This window comes from Polypterus senegalus, chromosome 18 (assembly GCF_016835505.1).
Source record: "Polypterus senegalus isolate Bchr_013 chromosome 18, ASM1683550v1, whole genome shotgun sequence".
Taxonomy (NCBI): Eukaryota; Metazoa; Chordata; class Cladistia; order Polypteriformes; family Polypteridae; genus Polypterus; species Polypterus senegalus.
Window position 1 is genome coordinate 32474908 of NC_053171.1, and position 24257 is coordinate 32499164.

At 39.6% G+C, this 24257-nt stretch overlaps 1 protein-coding gene across 1 annotated transcript in view; it reads left to right on the forward strand.

Moving 5' to 3' along the window:
* LOC120518813 (kelch-like protein 10) overlaps window positions 1-23860 on the forward strand; it is a 31792-nt gene extending 7932 nt beyond the window's left edge. Inside the window, exons 5-8 of the mRNA XM_039741797.1 lie at window positions 5423-5615; window positions 13518-13617; window positions 13935-14004; window positions 23847-23860. The gene's annotated coding sequence lies outside the window, so the exon portion shown is untranslated. The remainder of the gene's footprint in view (window positions 1-5422; window positions 5616-13517; window positions 13618-13934; window positions 14005-23846) is intronic.
* Window positions 23861-24257: the final 397 nt, after the last annotated feature.

Consider the following 24257-nt stretch of genomic DNA (forward strand, 5'->3'; position numbering starts at 1 on the left):
TAAGAAAGGACTCCAAGCCAGTCCCTGATGTAATCCTACCTCAACCTTAAATCCAACTGTCACTCCTATTGCAGGCCTCACCACTGTCACAGTTCCCTCGTACATATCCTGTACCACTCTTACTTACTTCTTTGACACTCCCGACTTCCTCATGCAATACCACAACCCCTCTATAGGGACACTGTCACATGCTTTCTCCAAGTCCACAAAGACGCAATGCAACTCCTTAAGGCCTTCTCTGTACTTCTCCATCAATATCCTCAGAGCAAACATCACATCTGAGGGGCTCTTTCCCGGCATGAAACCATACTGCTGCTCTCTAATTATCACCTCACATCTTAACTAAGCTTCCACTACTCTTTCCCATAACTTCATACTGTGGTTCATCAATTCATTCCCTCTGTAGTTACCACAGTTCTGCACATTGTTCTTAAAAATCAGGACCAGTAGACTTCTCCACTCTTCAGGCATCCTCTCACTTTCCAAGATTGCATTAAACAATCTGGTTAAAATTTCCCATTGCTCAACGCTGGTTTAATTCAATTTGGTCTTTTAGAAAAATGCAGATTTGTCAAGTTTATAAACCTTCAGGCTTAGCAGCAGTTAACAGCCTTAAATAATGGTTTCTTTCATTCAAGTTTGTCTTGGTTGCCTCACATTGTCTTGTTTGTAGTTCTGTTTCTGTTTGATGTTCTTCCATTAGGTTTGTTTTATGGGTTGATGTAGCTGCTTGTATCAACTCTGACCAGTTTTTTTTTTTTATTTTGCCCCCTAAAAACCACAATGGTGGTTCATTCAAATTAATTGATATCTGGTATCTCTGGCTCGCATATTCAGCATGGAATGTTCCACAAGCTCTAACAATCTTGAGTGAGAAAAAACTAATAGATGCCCCTTCAACTGGTACTAGAAAACACATGCAGCACATGGAAAATGGCTGATGGAATACTGACAGGTGGATGTAGGAGATGGACATATGAGATTTATTTGGAAATCTTTCAAAATTGTGCTTTTTTTAAACAGCTGTGCTTACTTAGCAGAATGTTTCTGCGCTGTGCATGACAAGTGGCCGCCTCTACAAGAAAGGCATGCAGGGTGGGCTTCAGTATGTCAGACTTAGACAGAGACAGAAGTGAATGCCACCATAAAATAGCACCACTTCACATTACCTCAAAAGTTATTTCAAGACAAAAACAGCCCTGTCTTTGTGATAGGATCAAGTGTGTTCACCTGAAATAGAAATCTCAAATAAACTTCTGACCGTTACATTTAAAGTCTCACGCAAAAAGGAATCTTGTATTGTTTTAGGATGAGTGTGTGGAGTATTTAGGCACTTTGTGCCAGCCACCAAGAGGACAGCTGGATTGAGTTGAACAGGACAGTGAGCACAGCCACCTCAGCCCTGTCTTTGGTTCCCCTCCTACTTCTTCACTCACTGGTAGCCTTCATGTCTAACTATGCTGATCTGTAACTACTTGGACCCGTGTGCCTGAGGGTTACTGGGCCCTGAATGCTGAAAAAGAACATCCTGTTACTTGAGATGGGCCATTACGAGATTCTACTAGAGGACATTTCCAACAGACTGTCAGGTATCAATAAGGACACAGCGTGAACAATGTGTGTTTATATCGATCTAGACAGAAAGCAAGTTGAGTTTCTTTAGTGAGGAAGCTATGGACAAAAAACACTACTGTACTTGTAAAATGCAGCTCAGGACACTTGTGACCGATATGCGGAGCGCTGCACACCATTCTCAGGTCTCTAAACAAGTTCCATGGAAACGGGGGTAAGGAATACGTCAGGTAAGGTAGTTTTGTGTTTTACGTGAACTAAAATGAAGTTATGCAATTGGAGAGTGGCAATGTGTTGCATGATGGTTGAACATACAAGTGGACTGTCAACTACTACCAGTATATTCACAGATCTAAAGTAGTGAAAACCTCATTTATCATTAAGAGTACACACACAGATTTGGAATCATCATTTAATAATTTAAATAAATGGTCTAAATTGAATTTCAGTATTGGCACATGACCTTTCAGTGGATAGGTGTAGCATTTAGGGCTTGTTCCTGCCTTAATAATAATGCAATAATAATACAACTGTATTTATATAGCACCTTTCCCATGCTCAAAGTGCTTCACAGAAAAAATGAATAGGACATATACATTATTGGGTATAAATAATATGTGCATAAAACAGTAAATAAAGATAAACACAGGAAACGTCAAGCTTTCAACTATTAACTTCCTTAGCATTAACATTTTCTCAAAAAACATGTAAAAAAGCATTGCATTTTTTGGCTTGAAAAATTGCATTTTTATTAAATCTCATCTTTCTACTGTAAATCATGTAAAACACTAAAGGTTCAAAGTCTAGAACTGTAGAAAGTATAATACAGTAATAATGCAAATAATAATAATCATATGAACTGCACATGTGCAAGTGACACGAGTGTCACTTTTGAAATCCTAGAATCCCTTTTGGTTTCACCGTCTATTTCAGTTTCACTGCTCAAAGACAGATTTACTTCGTCATCACTGCTGATGAGAGGCGTTTCCAATGAGACGCTATTAAGAGGCTAGGAGAAGACGTGTCTACACCACTCAGGCCTGACGCTTACACAAGACATGCCTATAACTGTTGCCCGAATAGCACTTGGCACTCATGCTGTTGGCACTTTTACAGCCCGAGTAATCCTAGGGTCTTACAAGAGACTGTTGCTGAGTGACACTTGAACCAAATGATTTTAGCACTGTTTTTACAGGCCGAGTGATCCTCGGGTCTAACACTAAGAAGGTTAAAAAGAAACAATAAAGAATAAAATACAAAAACCCAAACAATACAAGAAAACCCTGAGCAACATAATCTGTGATGCAAATGCAAATTCTCCTGAGCACCTGGTGTCACACACATGCGCTTGGGAGACAACTTCAAGGCTCATCTAAAAGTTAAATTGCACTCCAGACCAGGGGTTGGCACTGTTGCCTGAATGACTTTCTCTTCCTCCCTTGGCAGAGGAAGTGATTGACAGCTGTGCCCCAAATGACGTCTCTTCTGCTTCCCAATTTCCTGAACCCGATTCTTCCAGTACTCCAGACTGCAAAACGGCTCCACCTCCATCTTGGAGTCAGTCAGCTATACACTGTCGTCTGAAGAGACGCAACACTTTGTTTTTGTTTTGGACTGAAAATGAATGTGGCAGTCACCATTGTGCCCCAACACTTTGTCATTCTTACACTTGGCAGAGAGGGTAAACTCAAAGTAGGGTCAGAATGTCGAGTTTGGTTCAATTTCTTCTGAACTAATGTGTTTGAAGTTGTTTTTTAAAAGAATGAATTGAATCAGCTGATCTAAATAATGCTCCAGTCTGGACGCTGTAGAGTTGAAGGCTCTGTCGCAAGACTGCCAGAATTGGCCATGGGTCCATTAAGGCATCAACTCCCTGCAGCTCTAATCAAAGTAAGCAGGAGAGCAAAATGGATGACAGGATGGAAGGTATTGAACAAGTTTTTAAATTGCAGATCCTAGAAAGAAATATTGTAAGGGACTTGCCACTGAAGAAAATCGAGGTACATCCCAAGCCAACTACTCAGACATTCTACAATGCACTGTGGTGCAGGCTGGTGTCCTTGTTACTTGTGGAAATGTCCGGCATTGGGGCAGGTCACTAGTAATGCTAATGTCTCCTGTTCACTCTGAGGTCTTTTGCCAAGAAGTTTAAACAAAGTGATCATCTTGGGTTTGTTGAACATGTGTACAGAGTTTGAGTGAGTTAGGCTCATTGTTTTTAGGTAGTCAACCAGCTGGCTGTCTCGGCAGTCGCCAAGTCACCATATTCATTTCAGCTTTGGTCACCTTAGATACAGAGCCTTTGGTCCTCCTCATGTGGCTTGAGAGCTGCGATTAGTTGGTTAATCCTAAACTGATTTTTGCTAATGTGCCATATTTTCTATTGTTAGTGCTCTTACTGGGTCACGTCAGATAGATATTTATACTGTTGATTTTCCTTTTTAGAATCCAATTGTTTTGTCAACAGGAGACGTTTCGTTCCTTCAGTTTATACTCACAGATAATCAGCCATTAACAGAATGGTATAAATGGGACAGGCTTGATTCCTTTGTTATTTACATTGTATAATAACTAGCAGAATGAGAATGAAGCAATTAGAACAAGGTCAATTACATTTCTGAATGTTAAAAAATTAGTTAGCTAAAATATACTGAAAATGATGTTAAACTGTAACTCTCAGATGGCACAGTGATGGCAAAGGTTGGTTTTCCTGCCTCACAAATGTAGTAGCCTGGGTCTTCATAATCCGTTTTTGCATTCACCTTCATGTCTCTGTGGCTTTTTCAGGTTTCCTTCATTATCCCAAAGTAATGCAGATCAGGCTAACTGGTCACTCCAAGGGGCCCCAGTAGGAATGAGTGTAGGTTGTGTACTTGGGAGGGCCCTGTGGTCGACTGGTGCTGCCTTGAACTGACTCATGAGCTGTGCCCGAGGCTGCCTGGGTTTGGTTCTGCATCTCCTGACCCTGAACAGAATTTGATGTGAATGAAAACCTGCAGCCCTCTAATGCATAGCATGTCACCCTTGATCCTGAGGATTACAACCTAAGGGCAGACATCTTAAATTGGTTTATTCCTAACTCTTTGTCTTGTTTTGGGTGTTCATGTTTTTAATTCAGGCTATCAATTGATCATGTGGTGCACTGGTAACAGTGGCAGAACAACAGTGAGGACCACTTTCTGCTCCATGTGTACCATATCAATGGGCTGATTTTCGTGTTTTATGTCCCTTTTCTCAGTTACTGTATTCTAAGCTGCACAAGCTCGTTTATAATGGTGTTCTGTACATACATTTATGCTACATCCAAGTTACTTCACTGGACACTAGATGGCAGTATTTATTTGAATACATTCAAAGTGTTTCTGCAGGTAATGGCCATGGGCTCCACTATAATACCTGCATATTAAAGGGGGACAGTTGTGGTGACTGTTCTGTGTGACTGTGCCCTGCCCTGGACTGTCATCTCAGGCCACCAAGTTTGATAGGCATTGACTCCCCAGAATCCAGCAATGCATGAAGCATGAAATGAAAATGGATGGGTAGAGATTTGCTGAATTTACAAACATCATTAAATAAGAGGCTCTTCCCAGTAATGTCAACAGCAAGTTAATTATGTCTCCTGGTTTAAACGATAGGTGACATTGGGCAGGTCATGTAATGGATTCTGAAACTGTCTCAAGGAGAAAGTGTAAGCCAAATGTGCACTGTTAATGATAAGCCTAAAGTCAACCTGAAAATGAATTTTAAAATATCACACTTTGTGTCACATCTGCATTTTTATAAAATAAGACATTTGAGTTATAATGTTGTTTATCTCCCCATTTGATTTCTGACCTGTCTGTCACCGCAGGGTTTGGAGGTTTAAGCCTATGCCAGCAGCAGTGGTGGATGGTAAGAAAGCAGCCCCACATCAGCCAAACCATCCCAGAACACACACTAATGCAAATGAAAGGAAGAGCAGAAGGGCCCTGGATGTGAGGCAGAAGTAGGAGGAATGGAAGACAGATTGATAGAGATGGCAGACATTTTCTATTTGCACTCAGGTAAGGAAGGCAAAGACGTTTTGAGTTCTGGTAATTATACTTTTGATCCTTGGCACTGGAGAGTGGCAACATTGTATGACAAAGTGGGTATTGCCTGTTCTGCTAGGCTTTAATGGAACAGAAAGCCTGTTAAGATGGCAGATTTAAAAGGGATGCAGAAATCCAGCAAAAAGCCTAACTGACATGCATCACGTCTTAAAGAGTGCACTGCAATGCAAGAAGAATCCTCCACTTGAATCCGGAGCAACAAGTCCACCCAAATCGGACATCATCCTTAAAGACTTGGTATTGCAAAATAATTTCTCTGTACCAAGACAAATTAGAACTCTAAACAATCAGTAGACATCCAGCCTTTCCTATGATGTTACATGTTCATCTGCTTGGTGTCCTGGCTTCTATGTCAACATTTTTATATATATATATATATATATATATATATATATATATATACACACACACACACACACACAGTATCTCAAAAAAGTGAGTACACCCCTCACCTTTCTGTAAATATTTTATTATATCTTTTTATATCATGGGACAACACTGAAGATATGACACATTGATACAATAACAGTGTAAATTTACTGTCCCCCTCAAAATAACTCGACACACAGCCATTAACGTCTAAACCGCTGGCAACAAAAGTGAGTACACCCCTAAGTGAAAAATGTCCAAATTGTGCCCAGAGTGTCAATATTTTGTGTGGCCACCATTATTTTCCAGCACTGCCTTAACTCTCTTGGGCATGGAGTTCACTAGAGCTTCACAGGTTGTCACTGGAATCCTCTTCTACTCCTCCATGAGGACATCATGGAGCTGGTGGATGTCAGAGACCTTGTGCTCCACCACCTTCTGTTTGAGGATGCCCCACAGATGCTCAATAGGGTTTAGGTCTGGAGACATGCTTGGCCAGTCCAGCGCCTTTACCCTCAGTTTCTTTAGCAAGGCAGTGGTCATCTTGGAGGTTTGTTTGGGGTCGTTATGTTGGATTACTGCCCTGTGGTATTGTATTTAGATACCTGAGTCTAATGGCCAGAGATCACATCCTGTGGAGAACATTAAGGAAAATAAAGTGGGTCTTACCAAAGAATTTAATTAATTACTAGCATTGCTTAAAGCTATACTGACAAATAATTAAGCAAGTTAAATTCTCACTTTTCATATGTGTTGCATGTTGTTTAGCACATGCAGGTAAAGACCTGTTAATGTGACAGTAGTGACCTTCTAATAGAGTTGTGCCAGGCCAAATAATTTAAATAATTCTTTTGACCAAACTACTGTTTATTGTGGGGCCAGAGAGAAGTGACACATTGCGTGTTGGTTAAGCATGCAAGTAAAAATTTGAGTGTACTCGGTACACGACACACGACAATACTACTAGAAAGAAGTAGGAGAAAATGTGCATGAACATTGGTACAACATGCTGACTTCACACAGCTGAGATCTACCACAAGCACTCTGTGCCCAAGGTGGCTGTTTCTGATGAAGTAATTGAGAAAATGTTTATTTTGGAAGTAAGACAACTTGACTTGACACTGGGTTTATTCAGATAAAGAGCTGAATATGGTCTGATATGGTTTGAAATATAAAAAAAATCACACTAAGGATCAGTCCTTTCTAGATAGAAATAAAGAAGGTCATAATCCTACTGGCCACAGACTTCATGGGGCCTTGAATTGTCTGGTGTGTCCAGTCTGTTTTCCGAATACTGCTCATTGTAATTATTATCCTATTTGACTCCATTTGTTCTGATTTGGTCTTTTTTCTTATTCTTCTTTTACATGTTGGAGTTTCACCCTGTGTGACAATACAAGGTACTCACTCGTCAAATGACCTTCAGATTTACAACAAAAGCAGCTAGCGTATGGCAGACCAAACTGGCTCAAGGCCACTTGGACCAAAACATGCCAGACAACCTCCAAACTGCATTTATTACTTTTTAAATGGAGTGTGCTGAGCAAAGCTGGCTTTAGGGTATTTTGACTTTGTTAGAAAATAATGCATCTTTTAAAAAAAGACATTATTTGGCAAAATTCTGTTAATGTTTCAAGTTCAGTTCTGGCACGATGCAAAGCAACCTCTTGGACTGTTTTGTTTTCTGCTACCTTTTTAGAATAAAAAAAAAATGTATTTTGTAAGGGTAGCTCTTCCTCTGATCTGAAGGCAATGTGTATTTGAATACCAAGACCCTAAAAAAAGAATGAATGTGTGAAAACTGAGTACCACAGTCCAGATCCGGGCCAGGTCATTGCCCATATGGAACTGGCATACTCTTGTTGTGTTAGTGTATTGCTTCCTCAAGGTACACATCCCAAAAACCTGCAGGTTAGGTGGTCTGACGTCCCATTTAGTGTTACTCTGACATCCCATTTAGCTACCAGCAACCCTGAGATTTGGATAATCATCTTCAGAAAAGAGATGGACGAATCTAATAAAGAGAAAAACCTTTGCCACATTTGAGTTTGAGCTCTTTTTTCATGAGGTTTGTTTCTCACACGTTTACCTTTGTTTTGTTATTATTGATGTAGATTTGCACTTGTGTTCCCATCCAGTGAGAGTTATGGCTGTGTTACTGATCAATAAAATGTTTGGTATTGTCTATGGCTTATTTCAGGGGTGGGCAAAGTCATTCCTGGAGGGCCGCAGTGGCCACGGGTTTTTGTTCCAACCCAGTTGCTTAATTAGAAAACAATCCTCGCCAATAATTACATTTCATGGCTTGTTAGTGCTTTAACTCTGCTATGTCAAGTCATTCTCATATTCTAGATTTTTTTTCCATTCTAAGGATATCATCCAAATACTTTGAAGTGTAAAATGGATGGGTAATTCTCAATCCTTCACTTTTTTCTCTTCTCTTTCCTTCCAAATATTTAATTAAACCAAATAGTGCACGATAAATACACACAGGTGTAAAGGGTATCAAGCAAAATGGAAAGCTGCTGGTTTCTTTTGTCTTATTGCTAATAAGGAGAAATTAAAAACCAAGAATGCAGCTGTTTAAAACTTAAATAAGCAATAAGGGTTCAAATTCTTAATGAGGGAGACAACTACAATGAAGCAGAAGTGTTTCTAGAGCAATAAGTGGTTCTTATTAAGCAATTGGGTTGGAACAAAAACCTGCAGCTACTGCGGCCCTCCAGGAATGACTTTGCCCACCCCTGGCTTATTTGATTAAAAAAGTCAACCCATCTTTGCTTTAACTACCTTTTTTATTGCCAAGTTTTAAGGGAAAAAAAACCTAAACTGGTATCCCAAGGTGCAAAGCAGGAATCGGCTCTCACATTGCAGGCCGCACTCACAAGTTACTTGCCTCCACCGGACAAGTATTTTGGAAAAGCACCAAGGCTCTTTTATTTTCTATTTCCAGATCACTTGCATCAAAATCAGAGTCTGATAAATCAGAGTCCAATTCAGCAATAATGTGCAAAAAAAAAATAAATAAATAATTTGCACCGGGTATTTTGCTTTGTGCATTCTCTTCATTCTCTCGCCCAATTATTTACTCTTCCTTACTCACGCAAGCGCAGGGATTCGACGTCAAGTCAACAAAGCTAACTTTCCTTCTAGCCAAAAGAGAGTACCTATAACATGACGGTGAGTTTTCTTGACGTTTACAGCTGATTGCTGCCCTTTATCCCTGGATGTCGACATTAATTGACATCCTCCTCCAACCGACACGTGCCCTAAAAGTGAGAGAAGCCATAAAAAACTAGTTTGATGAAGCAAATCAACAAAAAGAATCTTTATGAATTAGACATTTGTTGAATAAGACAAAAAATAACAAAAATGCTCCAAAAAGATGGTAGTTTTCCGCACACCTGTATACTCTCCCTGAGGTTTTTATTTTCTTCTCTCTGCAGCTGCCTTTTGTTTTATAGTTGTTACATACAGTGGTGTGAAAAACTATTTGCCCCCTTCCTGATTTCTTATTCTTTTGCATGTTTGTCACACAAAATGTTTCTGATCATCAAACACATTTAACTATTAGTCAAATATAACACAAGTAAACACAAAATGCAGTTTTTAAACGATGGTTTTTATTATTTAGGGAGAAAAAAAAATCCAAACCTACATGGCCCTGTGTGAAAAAGTAATTGCCCCCTGAACCTAATAACTGGTTGGGCCACCCTTAGCAGCAATAACTGCAATCAGGCGTTTGTGATAACTTGCAATGAGTCTTTACAGCGCTCTGGAGGAATTTTGGCCCACTCATCTTTGCAGAATTGTTGTAATTCAGCTTTATTTGAGGGTTTTCTAGCATGAACCGCCTTTTTAAGGTCATGCCATAGCATCTCAATTGGATTCAGGTCAGGACTTTGACTAGGCCACTCCAAAGTCTTCATTTTGTTTTTCTTCAGCCATTCAGAGGTGGATTTGCTAGTGTGTTTTGGGTCATTGTCCTGTTGCAGCACCCAAGATCGCTTCAGCTTGAGTTGACGAACAGATGGCCGGACATTCTCCTTCAGGATTTTTTGGTAGACAGTAGAATTCTTGGTTCCATCTATCACAGCAAGCTTTCCAGGTCCTGAAGCAGCAAAACAACCCCAGACCATCACACTACCACCACCATATTTTACTGTTGGTATGATGTTCTTTTTCTGAAATGCTGTGTTCCTTTTACGCCAGATGTAACGGGACATTTGTCTTCCAAAAGTTCAACTTTTGTCTCATCAGTCCACAAGGTATTTTCCCAAAAGTCTTGGCAATCATTGAGATGTTTCTTAGCAAAATTGAGATGAGCCCTAATGTTCTTTTGCTTAACAGTGGAGTCGTGAACACTGACCTTAATTGAGGCAAGTGAGGCCTGCAGTTCTTTAGACGTTGTCCTGGGGTCTTTTGTGACCTCTCAGATGAGTCGTCTCTGCGCTCTTGGGGTAATTTTGGTCGGCCGGCCACTCCAGGGAAGGTTCACCACTGTTCCATGTTTTTGCCATTTGTGGATAATGGCTCTCACTGTGGTTCGCTGGAGTCCCAAAGCTTTAGAAATGGCTTTATAACCTTTACCAGACTGATAGATCTCAATTACTTCTGTTCTCATTTGTTCCTGAATTTCTTTGGATCTTGGCATGATGTCTAGCTTTTGAGGTGCTTTTGGTCTACTTCTCTGTGTCAGGCAGCTCCTATTTAAGTGATTTCTTGATTGAAACAGGTGTGGCAGTAATCAGGCCTGGGGATGGCTACGGAAATTGAACTCAGGTGTGATACACCACAGTTAGGTTATTTTTAACAAGGGGGAAATTACTTTTTCACACAGGGCCATGTAGGTTTGGATTTTTTCTCCCTAAATAATAAAACCATCATTTAAAACTGCATTTTGTGTTTACTTGTGTTATATTTGACTAATGGTTAAATGTATTTGATGATCAGAAACATTTTGTGTGACAAACATGCAAAAGAATAAGAAATCAGGAAGGGGGCAAATAGTTTTTCACACCACTGTATGTATGTTAAATATGGAAGTCATCAGTGCCTCCTGCTTCTTGTTCTTCTTCACTCCTTCAGTGAACTTCATTCCCGGTCTATAACTGGTCACCCTCGATGTCCTTAACGCTGTCTCCTCTCTGCTCCCACAAGCCGACACTTTCTAATTTCACCACAGACACATCCTAAACCTTGTCACCTATTTCGCTGATTGTTATATGTTTTGATGGCTGACTTTTTTGTACTGGGTCATCCATGACCTCAGGTTCAATAAAGACAAATGTCAACTGTCTAATGTACCCATCCAGTTGCCCCAACCAGTCCTCTTGAATACACAACAAGGGCTGATACAAAAGGCACACAAGCAGCAAAAAGGAAAGACTCCAATAAAGTCTTACCTAATTTTAAAAGTGGAAAGCTTGAATTGCACTGATCCAAATATCTTATATTGTGATTCCAACATTATGTGCAGAAAGAAAATTCGGTATACTGAATAATTAAACCATGCCTACAATAAACCCTTTAAAAAATATCATACTTCATAATAAAAAGTAGCCCCTTAACCCCATAGACTTTGTGATAATGGTATCGTAAGCTACGGTAAAAATGAAGGAGGGCTGAATACGGGAAAAGAGTCCAAGTTAGGTGTGGTGATTGTGAATGTCAGACATGTTTACTAAGGGCGCTAGATGTTCTTATGTGTGTCATAGCTGTCAGTGTCAGCCAGGGCGTGTTCCCTGGATTATGTGTTTATTTTCCTTTTCTATGTCTTCTTTGTTTATTGTAGAATGTTATTTTTCTGATGTTTATTGTATTTATATATTTTTGTTACTATTATTCTTTCTTTGCTGTCTGTGTATTGCTGTGTTTCTAAGAACCACCTAACTAAGGAACTAAGGGCCACCCTAATGTCATGGCTGTAGGGCAGTGAAAGGCAACCTTTTTCGCGGCGCACCTGAGGGACTGCCCATAAATAAAGTTGTGACAAGAATAAACTGTATGAATTTTTCTAGATAAAGTTTAATTAAAATTGCCGTAAATAAAAAGCGAGTGATAATCGTTGAGAATTAAATTGCAAGGAAGTATCGAATGCTTGAGTCACAACAATATGTTTTTCACCACAAAGAACTGGAAAAGGTCACAGAGTTTACAAAGTTTACTGTGTTGATTAGCGGTGTCAGAGCGAAAATAAGGTTAATTTTTCCATAGTAATACTCAGACGATTAAGTGGTGAGAGCTGCAGCTACAGCAATACTCTCGTCGGCAAGAGCGAAATGTGGCGTTCGTATTTTCTCGTTCTATATTTGCTCCGCCTTCTTCTGTCTTACAGTGAGCGAGATCTTCTAACAACGAGACTTTTTAAGTCCCACGTGATGTGTTTTTGACACCGCTGGTGTTGATATTATGATGAATGGTGAACAGCGAAAATTTTAACTTGCATTCAAAATAAATACATTCGTTTATTCAACAATCTGATTAATCGTTATCTGTTTTTCCAACGTAAAATATTTTTTTTAAATATCTTTTTAATCAACCAAAAGTTCAAAAACACTAGCAATTTTAAATATTTTACAAAAGTTTTTGCGGTGCACCAGTTCCCCGACAATGCTGTAGGGCCTCCATCAGCCTATACAAGGAGGGGAAACCCAAAAAAAAGTCCAAGAATTGTTTTGTTTTTTTTTTTTGAAAGTTGCATCAACTCCATTTTAGGCACCTTCAAAGTACATTGAATTTCTGAGGCATCTACAGGAAAGCATCAGGAAAAAATATCCAGAGAAGTGGGGCACCCAAACCTGGATTTTGCTCAGAGTTTTTAATGTGTTTGTTCCTTCACTCTTCCTTGTAGTTTCCAGATCTTGCTCCCTGAGGCTTCTTTTTGTTCCTGAAGTTAAAACTGAGACTAAATGGAAGATGATTTTCTAACATGAACCAAAACCTTGAAAAAACTCGGGGGGGTTGTAGTCACGGTAACAAAAGTCGAGTACAGGAAATGCTCCAGGAATGGAAGAAGCTCTCGGACAAGTGTGTTCTACCCCAAAGGGTGTATTTTTAAGGTGACTAAAAGGGAATTGTGGTATGTTTTATAATGAATTATTTAAAAAAAAAACTTTTTGGGTCCCCAATCATGTATTTTGAAGCTAAGAAATGGATCCTTCAGTAGTTCATTAATGTTAGGAAAATTTTAATTTCCTAAGTAGAACAGTTCAGTTGTTTTATTTCTGTTTGAGGTTGTTGTATATTGGATTTTATTTCAGGTCTTGCTGTGGATGACCATTTTAGGCAATTTCTTGCTTTTTTGTTTTTTTTTTTTGTTATTGTTATCCTCCTCTTGTTCAATATAAATAAATGTCTTCCTTTATAAAGACTGACTTGGGATTCATGCCTGAGGTTTTTTGGTTCTTCTCCTTGAAAAAATATTTTAAAATGCTGTTTAATTTGGAATATTTTTGAATTTTAAACCCTGTTCTTCATTTTCAGGATCCTGGACAGGCCAAATCCAGGCAGGCTGGGTCACTAGTGGAGTACTTTTGGGAGGCCCTGGCCTGGTTTGTCTTTGTAAACTCCTCACATTCTTTTGGTATGTAGATTGCTTTCAATCCTAACAATATTAAATGATACAAAGTATGAGTATGGTTTCTTCGGACGACATCCGATTAGCAGGCAAAGAAAACTGTGTCTGTGTATATCAGTTCATGTTTGTGTATCTGAGGCTTAAATGAAGAAACAAAATGTACAGCGTTTGTTGTTCCATTTGAAATTTAAATTTATGATTGTCTCTTTTCATGAGCATCTCTAGTTTCTTTCCATTAACAACCTGGCAACATTTAACATGATGTGAAAAAGCCGTTTGGAGTAATTCATTATTCACATGATGATGCCATTTGTATTTTCCAGACCACTAGCTAATCTTTGACACGGAAGAGGGGATTTACACAGTGAGCCGCATGGAGCGATGATGGAGCAGGTGAGAAGGAGATTAGCTGGGGGCTTTGTCATTAAAGTGTGTAACTTTAGAATGGCTACAAAGCTGCTTGGCTTGTAACTTTAAACGTGTTACAATTAGGGAGAGTCGTTTAGGCAACAGCTAAATAATAAGGACCTGTCAGTGACCCAGAAACGGGTGTCTGCCTGTCCTCCCCATTACAACAAAACCACTTGTTTAGTGGAAGTTTTAATCAGTGTTTATTTTATTTAAACTGTCTGACCATGAAGGCTGTGAAGACCAGTAATAGTGTGTCATCTCAGGGATATTAGGAGCTGGATGATTGTGTGATAAAATTACCACTAAAATAACATATTACTGTTTGTTTGTTCCTTTTTCTAAATGTGAATGAATCCACACTGTGGTTAATAAACTTCTCATCTTGAATTAAAGATGTACTCGCCTAAAAAAATGATCATGCCTGGGTGTCTCTCTCTCTTTATCTATCTATCTATCATATAGTGCCTTTCTATCTATCTATCTATCTATCTATCTATCTATCTATCTATCTATCTATCTATCTATCTATCTATCTATCTATCTATCTATCTATCTATCTATCTATCTGTTATATAGTGCCTTTCTATATCTATCTATCTATCTATCTATCTATCTATCTATCTATCTATCTATCTATCTCTATCTATCTATCTATATAGTGCCTATCTATCTATCTATCTATCTATCTATCTATCTATCTATCTATCTGTTATATAGTGCCTTTCTTTATCTATCTATCTATCTATATCTATCTATCCATCCTTCCAGTTATACTCTCTTAAAATCTCAAATGAATTATATTTTTGTTAATGTACGGATGTTGTTTCTGTCAGGATGTTGGTATACTGATTTCCAGCCCTTATCAAGTATGACATCATCGAGGACAGGTTAGCCATGCCCAAGATTATAATTACTTTTCATCATGTGTGACAACCACATGATGATGATGATGTGGAGATAATGTTTTTCCACCTGCCATTCCCTAAGGTGTCCATTTAATGCATTCCTGCTACTAATGAACCCAGCAAGTTCATAAATCTGTAATTGAGAAGCTGGGCAGTTTGAAGCCAACTACATAGGTATGGGTTTGATGGAAAATTGTTTTTGTAAGATTATTTTTCTCTTGAATTGTTTTAAAAGTTGAGATCTATGATCGGTGTTTAGTATACATGGGCAAAGAATTGAACACTTCCATACGCATGTCGGTTAGCAGATGCCTCCCACAGTCCATTGTGAGTGTGGCGTGAGTGAGTGAGTGAGTGCGCTCTGCCATGGACTGCAGGTGGTTCTTGCTTTGTGCCTAATGCTGCCGGGATGGGCAGCGGCCTTCTATAATCCTAAACTGGGTTAGGTGTGTTCAGTCAAGAGACAGGTACATGGACATTACTTTTTTCCATTTATTTAGTGGTGTGTTTTTTTAATAATAGAAATCCTGTTTCTTATTCATCAGTTTTGTTTCTTACACCCCCTTGTGTTTTCCATTCACAACTAGGCTTGGGAGTTAGTTCTCCATGTTTATTGCTCTGACTCTTTTGCAGCTTGTACAGTCCAATAAATCTTTTGGTTTATGGTGTATTTACCCACTTGAGGATTTTCTACTATCAATTTCCAAGGAGATTTGATTTCAATACACATACACTATCGGTCAAAAGTTTTAGAACACCTCAGTTTTCTTAAAATTTAATCAGTTGAAATGCAATAACCTAAAATGGTTAAAAGGTAAGCACTAAACTGCTTGAGGTTTAAATTTAAGGTTTAGGTTAGCAAAAACTGAAAAAAAGGAAATATCAGAATATTACAAATGGGCCTTCTTCAGGGAACAACTACTAGGTTATACCTTACAGAGGTTCTGCAGTAATTAAAGTAAATAAAGCCTTGTAAGTTGAAGCAAACAGTTTGCACAGGTGTCCCCACTTCTGTTGATTACTGAAAACTCTCTGTCTGTCTTAAAGCAGAGTTGGAACAGACTGTGTTATTACATCCACTGCGGTATTACTTGGACAATATTCCAGTGGTAATGAAAAAAAATGGAAATTAACAAATGAAATGAAACAGTGGAAGTGTAGGCCTTTAATTTAGAGAAACTGCAAAAAAAAATCAAAGTTTCAGTGAGTCCAGTGGTGTCCTCCTCAATCCAAAGGCAAATTGGAAATTGAAAAGAGATCTGGCCAAACCTGAAGACAAGTTTCTGTGATCACAGGCGCCTCATAGTACAACAGTGCAGATGGAATAAGCAAGTGTCAGTTTCTACTGTAAAGAGTGGACTTTGTGCTGCAGGTTGAGTGGCAGTAAGAAAGCCAGTCCTTAAAGGACAAAATAGGGCCTTTAAATACCAGCTCTTGACTACTGCAGACTGAGCAAAGTCTTATGGACCAATGAATCTAAAATTTGAAATCTTCAGTTCCTCACACAGGGTGTTTATCTGCTGTCGAGTTGGTGAAAGGACGATCCTTCAGTGCGTAACACCAACTGCCAAACATGGAGAATGAAGTCTGATGGTCTCGGGTTCTTTTGGTGGAGACAGAGGTGGTGACTTCTACATTAACACAGTTTGGCTGGTAGATCACCAAAAGGGGGCTACTTTGATGAATCAAAAATGTGAATAAAATTTTGTACACTTTATTTGATCTATGCCTTGATTTCATGAAATATTAAGACATTTCCATAAGCACTGAGTTGCCTTTAAATGTTTGACTAGCAGTGGATGTCAAAGATCAACTTCTGTGTTGGTCACAGATGATTTGGACTGCTGACTATTCATTACTGGGTGCCCTGTATGTCAAGTCAAGTCGGGGAGCATGAACTGGTACAGTGTGTTGCCGCACCAACTACACAACGAAACAACTCAGGATCCCAGTTTGCAACCCCCAGACAGACACGCGGTCCAGCCCCACCAGTATCAGTAATAAGCCAGAAAAGTGTGGTGCCATAAACAGTAGCCAAGTGGTAAACACTCAGCAGACGTGCCTCTAATTCCAGAGTTAGAGTAAACTAAAACGCCTGTAACTTGTGAATTCCCACAGCTGATTTCAACAGCAGAGCAAATGAACAGGTTTTATGAATCTGCAGGCGTGTTTATTAAAGAGCGTCATTTAAGATAAAGTGTTGGGAGCTTCTAACATAATCCTTTTATAGCTCAGGAAATGCATTTAGAGTGGGACCTCCTTAACTAAACCCTCCAGTCATAAACACTGCCAGCCACTCCTAAGTTTTGTCACACTATTAAGCCACCTTGGCCCACTAGCAAAGGCTCGGCTTAAGAATCGATCCCAAAAAAAATAAACACATGGAATAAATGACCAAGTAGTGTGGAGGAGCGTAGGACTTTAGGGACATTCAAAACTCAATTTGACGTTATTTTGGACAACTGAGGTGAATATGACCTGTGAGCTTATTGGACTGAATGGCCTGATGAAAATTTTTTTCTAATGATCATAAATGGATTGGCAATATTTGAGATACTCGAAAACAAGGCTAACATATGCACTTCTGACATTTTAGACAATTTAGAAGTGAATCAAGAGCTGCTGAGGGAGACGATGAGAAAATTTCTAACCGATGTCCTTGACAAAGAATGTAAAAACACAGGGGGCAAGTGTCTCTTCTGTAGACCATCATGTCACATCAACTGAATTGACCAAAGGTGGACTCCAATTAAGCTGCAGAAACATCTCCAGGATGATCAGGGGAAACAGGATGCACCTCAGCTCAATTTGGAGCTTCATGGCAAAGGCTGTGAATACTTATGTACAAAGTACATGGGATTTCTCAGCGTTTTTATTTTTAATAAATTTTGTTAAAACCTCAAGTAAACTTTTTTCACGGTGTTGTGTGTAGAATTCTGAGGAAAAAAAATGAATTTAATCCATTTTGGAATAAGGCTGTAACATAACAAAATGTGGAAAAAGTGATGCGCTGTGAATACTTTCCGGATGCACAGTAAAACCTTTCCTTCAACACACTCATTCTTCTATTTAAACTTGTTAAAAAGAATCTGCTGAACTTCCCCAATCCTCAGTTAAGGTTCACACTTGAAAATATTTTACCTACTAATAAGGAGATTGTTACTAGTATTTCCATACTTTACCAGCTAATGGTGTGAACCGCTAGATGACTTAAGGCAATGCTGAGGAAGAGACCTTTCAGTTATCATCTCAGGTAAGAAGTGGAATTCCGCTCTTCATAACAATCACCTCTCATCTTTGCAAACACACAATATTAAAATTATATATTTCACACATCTCTCCAAATTAAAATGATCTAAACTATATCAGGAATTGGAGCCTAGCTATGAATGATGCCACGTAGGTGAAATGCTTTTGCAATTGCCTTAATTTAAGACATTTTTCCAATGAAGATATCTGCTAATCCAGCAGTGGGTGTGTTTTCAGTCAGTCGTCGTCCTCTGACAGCAGGGTTCAGAGTAGACTAGCTAGTGATCAGATCCCTCTGATTTCCTGCCCTACACTATATACACTTTATAGTGTCTAATAATGTTGTACAACTGGAACAATTCTTAAGAGCCCTCGATAATTCAATGAGTAAATACCATTTTGTATTACCTAAAACTGGAAAAAATCTTTTTTTTTTTTTCCATGGAACTGTTGAGAGCTGAGAGGTATTCATTAATGTTATTCTGGATTTATGTGCTGGTTGCCCGCCAACATTTCTGTTTAACTCCAGTTGTTTTAGTCAATATGAGGAAGTCTAGCATAGTAGGCTTTTTGTTATTAATTAGAAAGGAAAAGGGTGTTTTTTTGAGTAGTTAAACATTAGTGAATCTTAACTTATTTCTGTTATTTACTAGATTGTTTGTACTTTAGATTGAACTGATTTTTTTACCTTTCATTTAGTGCAGTGTGTGTTTGTTGCATCATAGCTGTTTGTATGTATCAGAAGAAAAAAAACCAAAACTACAGGTATGAGAGGTTTCAGATCTACAAGAGGAAATCAGATCTGTTAAAGCCCCATCACCAGATGCTGAGTCCAGAGGTTGGGAACTGCATTAAAGGCTCTAAGGCTGTCCGCGGTCACCACTGTCTCTAGATCTCTCAACCCGGAATCTGGGGAAAGAAAGTTAGATAACCTGGGAATCCCCCAATACGGTTCTATACACTACTAAACTAAAGGAACATTCACTTAAAAATACTACAGACCCAGCTATTCTAGAATGCCCTACTGTAGCAGGAAGCTCACCAGTTGTTTCCAAATAATTCCAATGCTACACACTCGTCACTGGCAGACTGAGGGTGTTGGGTTTTTTTTTTTTTTCCAAACATTCCATTCTCTGTCCAACTATCATATTAAGTTGACCCGGCAGCTGCCGGAGTTTCTTTTATTCACTGCCATCTCTTGCACTCCTAGGTAATTTGATGGCTTAGTTTTGCTCTTGGCCTGAAGTGAATATCTGCCAAAGCAGAGCAAGGTGGCAAGTGTGCCCACAATTTCTGTCAATTTTCTATATAGATTCATTTCATCTTCAAACGTACTCCTCCAAGTGTTAGCTACAACACTGCCTAGCATTGTTAGAATCAATTCGATTTGTTTTGAAAGATGTACACAAACGAAAACAGAAGTCTGGTATGTATTGTTATGGATTTTCATTCTGTTGACAGCTACAAGGCCTCTTATCATATCGTTCTTGGATGCGTCTTTTTATATTAAAACCGTCGGCTGTCTCACAGTTGTAATACTGATATTGCCAATCAACATATAATGCTAGATACTTAAATAAAATTCCTCAAAGCTACAGCCTGTACGGAATTTGCTTTTTCACGATCTGAACTGGACAGTCACCCAAACATTCAGTTAATGAAATGAACTTATGAAAAAAGACTATTTTGTTAAAAATCACAGTGAGGCGATAATTATAATGTGTGAGAAGGGTGTGATTTACTAGCTAAAAAGTTGAAATGTACATCACAGAGATGGTAAGAGCCCTACCATTGGCACTCTGCATCACCCTAGCAAGAATATACAGACAAGATTGTACTATTTACTTGATAATGATTAGTTTGTGTGGGTCGAAAAGTCAACTAAAGCCCTAATCAAACAGATTAATTTTTCACAAGGAGATGGGGGGAAAGAAACGATTACTGGAGGACCTCTGTAATTTTAGACCCGGCCTAATCGCTCACGCTGGTAACATTTTACGGACTGCATGTTCACATCTCAGTAAAGGTTATGGAGATTATGGAGTGTGTATTAATATTATGGTGTATAAAATAACCAGAGGTTAAACTAGTCCTGTGTGAATTGATATGTCAGTAAAGTTCTGCTATTTGAGCTAGTCAGACAGGACTAAAATTGCAGAGATCCTCCGGTAATAACGACTTTACCCAGTTCCTGAAATGGAAAAGAAGAACTGCCAGTTCTCCTTGTTATGTGTTCTGAATAATGGAAAATGAGTATCCCCTCAAAGATCCATAGGCGTTCTTCTTCGAGGTGCAAATGGACATATATTTGTTATAAATAAATGATGTCTGAACTACCGGTACTCAATAAGGCAAGCATGGGGAGATACCGGTATAAAGTTCTGGTGCATACCCCCCTCCACCTTCTGAAGTAAAACTAATCCCATCCAATTAGGGTTTTAGTTAATAATTCTAAAGCTCTAGTTTGTCACTCTGTCCTACAGTTCCCTAATTGTAAAGCACCTCAGTAGTTTTGTCAGACTAAGAGCTCTGTGAATAAGTAGCCAGCTTAAGCTTCTTTGTGGGTGTTGGATACTGGGGTCTGCTTCCAAAGCAAAACAGGAGTCCTGTACAGGTAAGGGGGAAAATAAAAATCACGGATGATCAATGGCTCCCCCGTCCAGACAGTTGGCAGCTTCATGTTCCTGGATGTCTAGATCACCGGCTGCCTTACATGGTCTATAAACACCATCTGCACCCTCAGAAAGGCTCTTTTTCCAGATGCTTTGGGGTTGGGAGCCAAAATAATAGTGAACTTCTACCACTGCACTATCGAAAGTATTCAGACTAGATGCATCACCATGTGCTATGATAACCTGTCTTGCCAGGATCACAAGCCCCACCAAGGGACTGTCCATACAGCTTCTAAACTCATTGGGGCTGACCTTCCACAGTTTCATATCATCAACTCCTCTAGATGTCTTGGGAGAGCTGAATCCATCATATCTGATGACAGCCGTCCAGCTCATCACCATGTTTTCTCTTCTGCCTTCTGGTAAACGAAATTTCAGTATTGTAGACTTAACCTCCCCTGTACTGTACCCACCTGTTGGTTTTTTGTGTAATTCTACTGTTTGTTAAATCTGTGCTTCATGTCAGGTCAGGATGGGAGCATGCGGAATGTTGCCACACCCACCACATGACAAAACAGCTTGGGATCCCAGTTGGCAACCACCAAGGAAGACACACGGTCCAGTGCCACCCTCTGGAAATGAACATCTATCTGCTGCAACCAGGTGTTAAGTGGGCATCCCATTGGCCTGCTCCAGCTGTTCGGGTCCTCAACAGTAAGAATCCTGCAAGCCAGATCACCGTCAGGGAATTGTGCCACATGGCCGTAGTGCCATAACTCACGCTCCCTCACCATACAGGTAATGTGCCTCATTCGGGACTATGTGAGCAACTGATCATTCAACACAAAGTCAAACCAGCAGTACCCAAGGATTCTCTGAAGAGACACAGTACCAAAGGAGTCCAGTCTTCGTCTCAGGTCACTGGGTAGCGTCCATGTCTTGCAACCATATAGCAAAACAGGAAACACCAGGACTCTAAAGACTTGGACCTTCATCCTTTTGCAAAGATACCTCCATCTTCGCTTTTTCTTTTCCCCTCACTACTGTTCAATAAAATCTATCTGTCTGTACAGTTCTGTTTTTGATTATGTATAATAGCCCATTATACTGATTTATTTATTTACATGTTCTGTCCTATTGCCTGCATGTACATCCCTGCAGCCTGCCAAGCAACTGTGGAACAAAAATTACACTCTGAGAACACAGTAAATGTGACCATAAATATCTTGAAAATATTCACATTTCCACTTAATCCAGTTCAAATTTGTGGGGAGACCAACCCACACCCTGGACAGAGCAGCAGTCCACTAGGCCAGTGTAGCACCGCCAATCAAACAAAATATTGGAGGCAAAGCAGATTATACAGAGACAATTCATTTAGACCTGAAGAAAGTGTGTAAAAGTAACATGGACAACTAGGTGCAGATTCAAGCCCAGGTGACTTTATCAGTGAAGCAGTTGTGGCGGATGGCTGGGGTTCATGCCCAGTCGGGACACCTGGAGGATGGAAGGACCGGGAGAGGAGCAGTACCTCCCCTGGAACACGAGATGGCAGCCGCTCTGGTGGGTGTTGGGGCCACGGGAACAGAGCTTGGAAGCTCCATCCGATGGGGGGCCATGGCCATTGCCAGGGGGCTCCTGCATGGTTAAGAAGCCATGGTATGCAGCACTTCCACCACACCAAGAAGGTCATCAGCGAGCTCCTGGAGCACATCCAGGTGCATTATAAAAGGGGGAGCCGGAGTTGGGAGGCAGAGGACAGAGCTTGAGAGTGGAGGAGTGAAGGTGGCAGAGAAGAAGGAAAGAAGGGACTGTGAGTTATATTTGTGGAGATTTGTGCATGGTGTGTGAAGTGTAAAGGACTGTAAAGAAGAGAACAGAAAATAAAAAGTGTGAACTTGTGTAAGTGTGCCTCTTGTGTCTGTCTGTGCCTGGTTAATTGCTGGTATATGCCATCTACTGTCACACAGTACTGGCGGCCATTGTGCTATCATGCTGCCCCAGTGATACCTGCTGACTTAAAGTACTTGAATTTAATATGCAGTTTATGTAACAGTCCCCGTAAGTAACAGTTTTCCGTCCACTGGTTTGTTAGACTGTATGTCGGCAGGTCAGTAGAATTTTCAGCTTTCTTTCTCTTGCATTCTGTATTTTTGTATAAAAATGTCACTTTCAGCTAAATGGTCTTCCATTCAGCTTTGCACTAACATGGCTGCTTTTCTCCATGTGTACATGAAACCACAAACCATTTTGGCATATAAACAGTGGCAGCACTGTTGCTTTTATTTATTCTTCTTTATATTGTGAAACACGGCTCAGATGGAACTGACTAAGATGACACTCATTAAATCGTGGCAGTGAGGCATTTTTCCTCAGCATCTCGACTGTGTTTCATCTCACAAAGACCTTTACAGGTGTCAGCAGGGCACCCAGCCGTTCAAAGCTAAAGCTAATCATGATTTCTCATACGTCGGCAAGGAGTGAAAGGCTGTTGTGGCTTTTTGCATTTTCTAAACTGATATTGCTCAGAGGTTAGATCTGCCTGACACGAGTCTTTAGTCTGCAAGCTTGTCAAAATACTCAGTTGCTGCTGTAGTTTTTAGAGGGCTGCAACTGAAATGATCTTACCATGTTGATAACACAGTATAATGCTCAGTTATATTCAATTCTCTATTTACTTATTTATTAAGTTAATATTATTTCAAATGATTAAAATATAATCCACTTATTCTGAGTTTCAGCACATTAAAATGTTTTTCCAGATCTCTTGTCTGTTAGTCACTGAATGTTAACACTAACAGTATCACAGTATATTTCATTGACAACTTAAATTTAAAGAAATGTAAAATGATACAGATTGTTTATTAGAAGAAATACATTTCCTGATTTCTAGTAAATACAAAATATCCTTTCTTTCATTGTTCTTTAAAATGTGAGGAAAAGAGGTGCGGACAGATGGATGCGTGTCAATAGTTTTTATTATTTGTTATCTCTTCTGTCATATTGTATTGCTCCTAATTGGTGTTCCTTTATGATTTATATATGATATTTTTTCTAGCAGGATGACTTTAGATGCCCATGAGACTGGAAGCTTCTGGACAGAAAGCAGCCATGTAAGTAAGTGGCAGACCCTGGTGCCAATTCAAGTACCATCAGTGCCTAAGAGGGCCTACATGGACTGTGTGTGTGAAGCGCTCCTTACTCCCGGATGGACGGACCTCCTCCTAATCGCTAGTAACAGCCCAATGGTAGGACTTCACATGTCATTTCACCTCATGATGAGAAGCCACTCAGTCTTCAGTTCATGGTGTGGGTATTCTGTCTGCCAAGGGATGCCAACACATCTAGAGCCCCCGGGGGCCAGGCACTGAAACGCAGACTTTTCTGAGTTAGGCAAATTACCATTTGATAAGAGTGTGTGTTACATCCTTTTCTTTCTGAATTCAAGTGGAGTTAGGTCTGGGCCCTC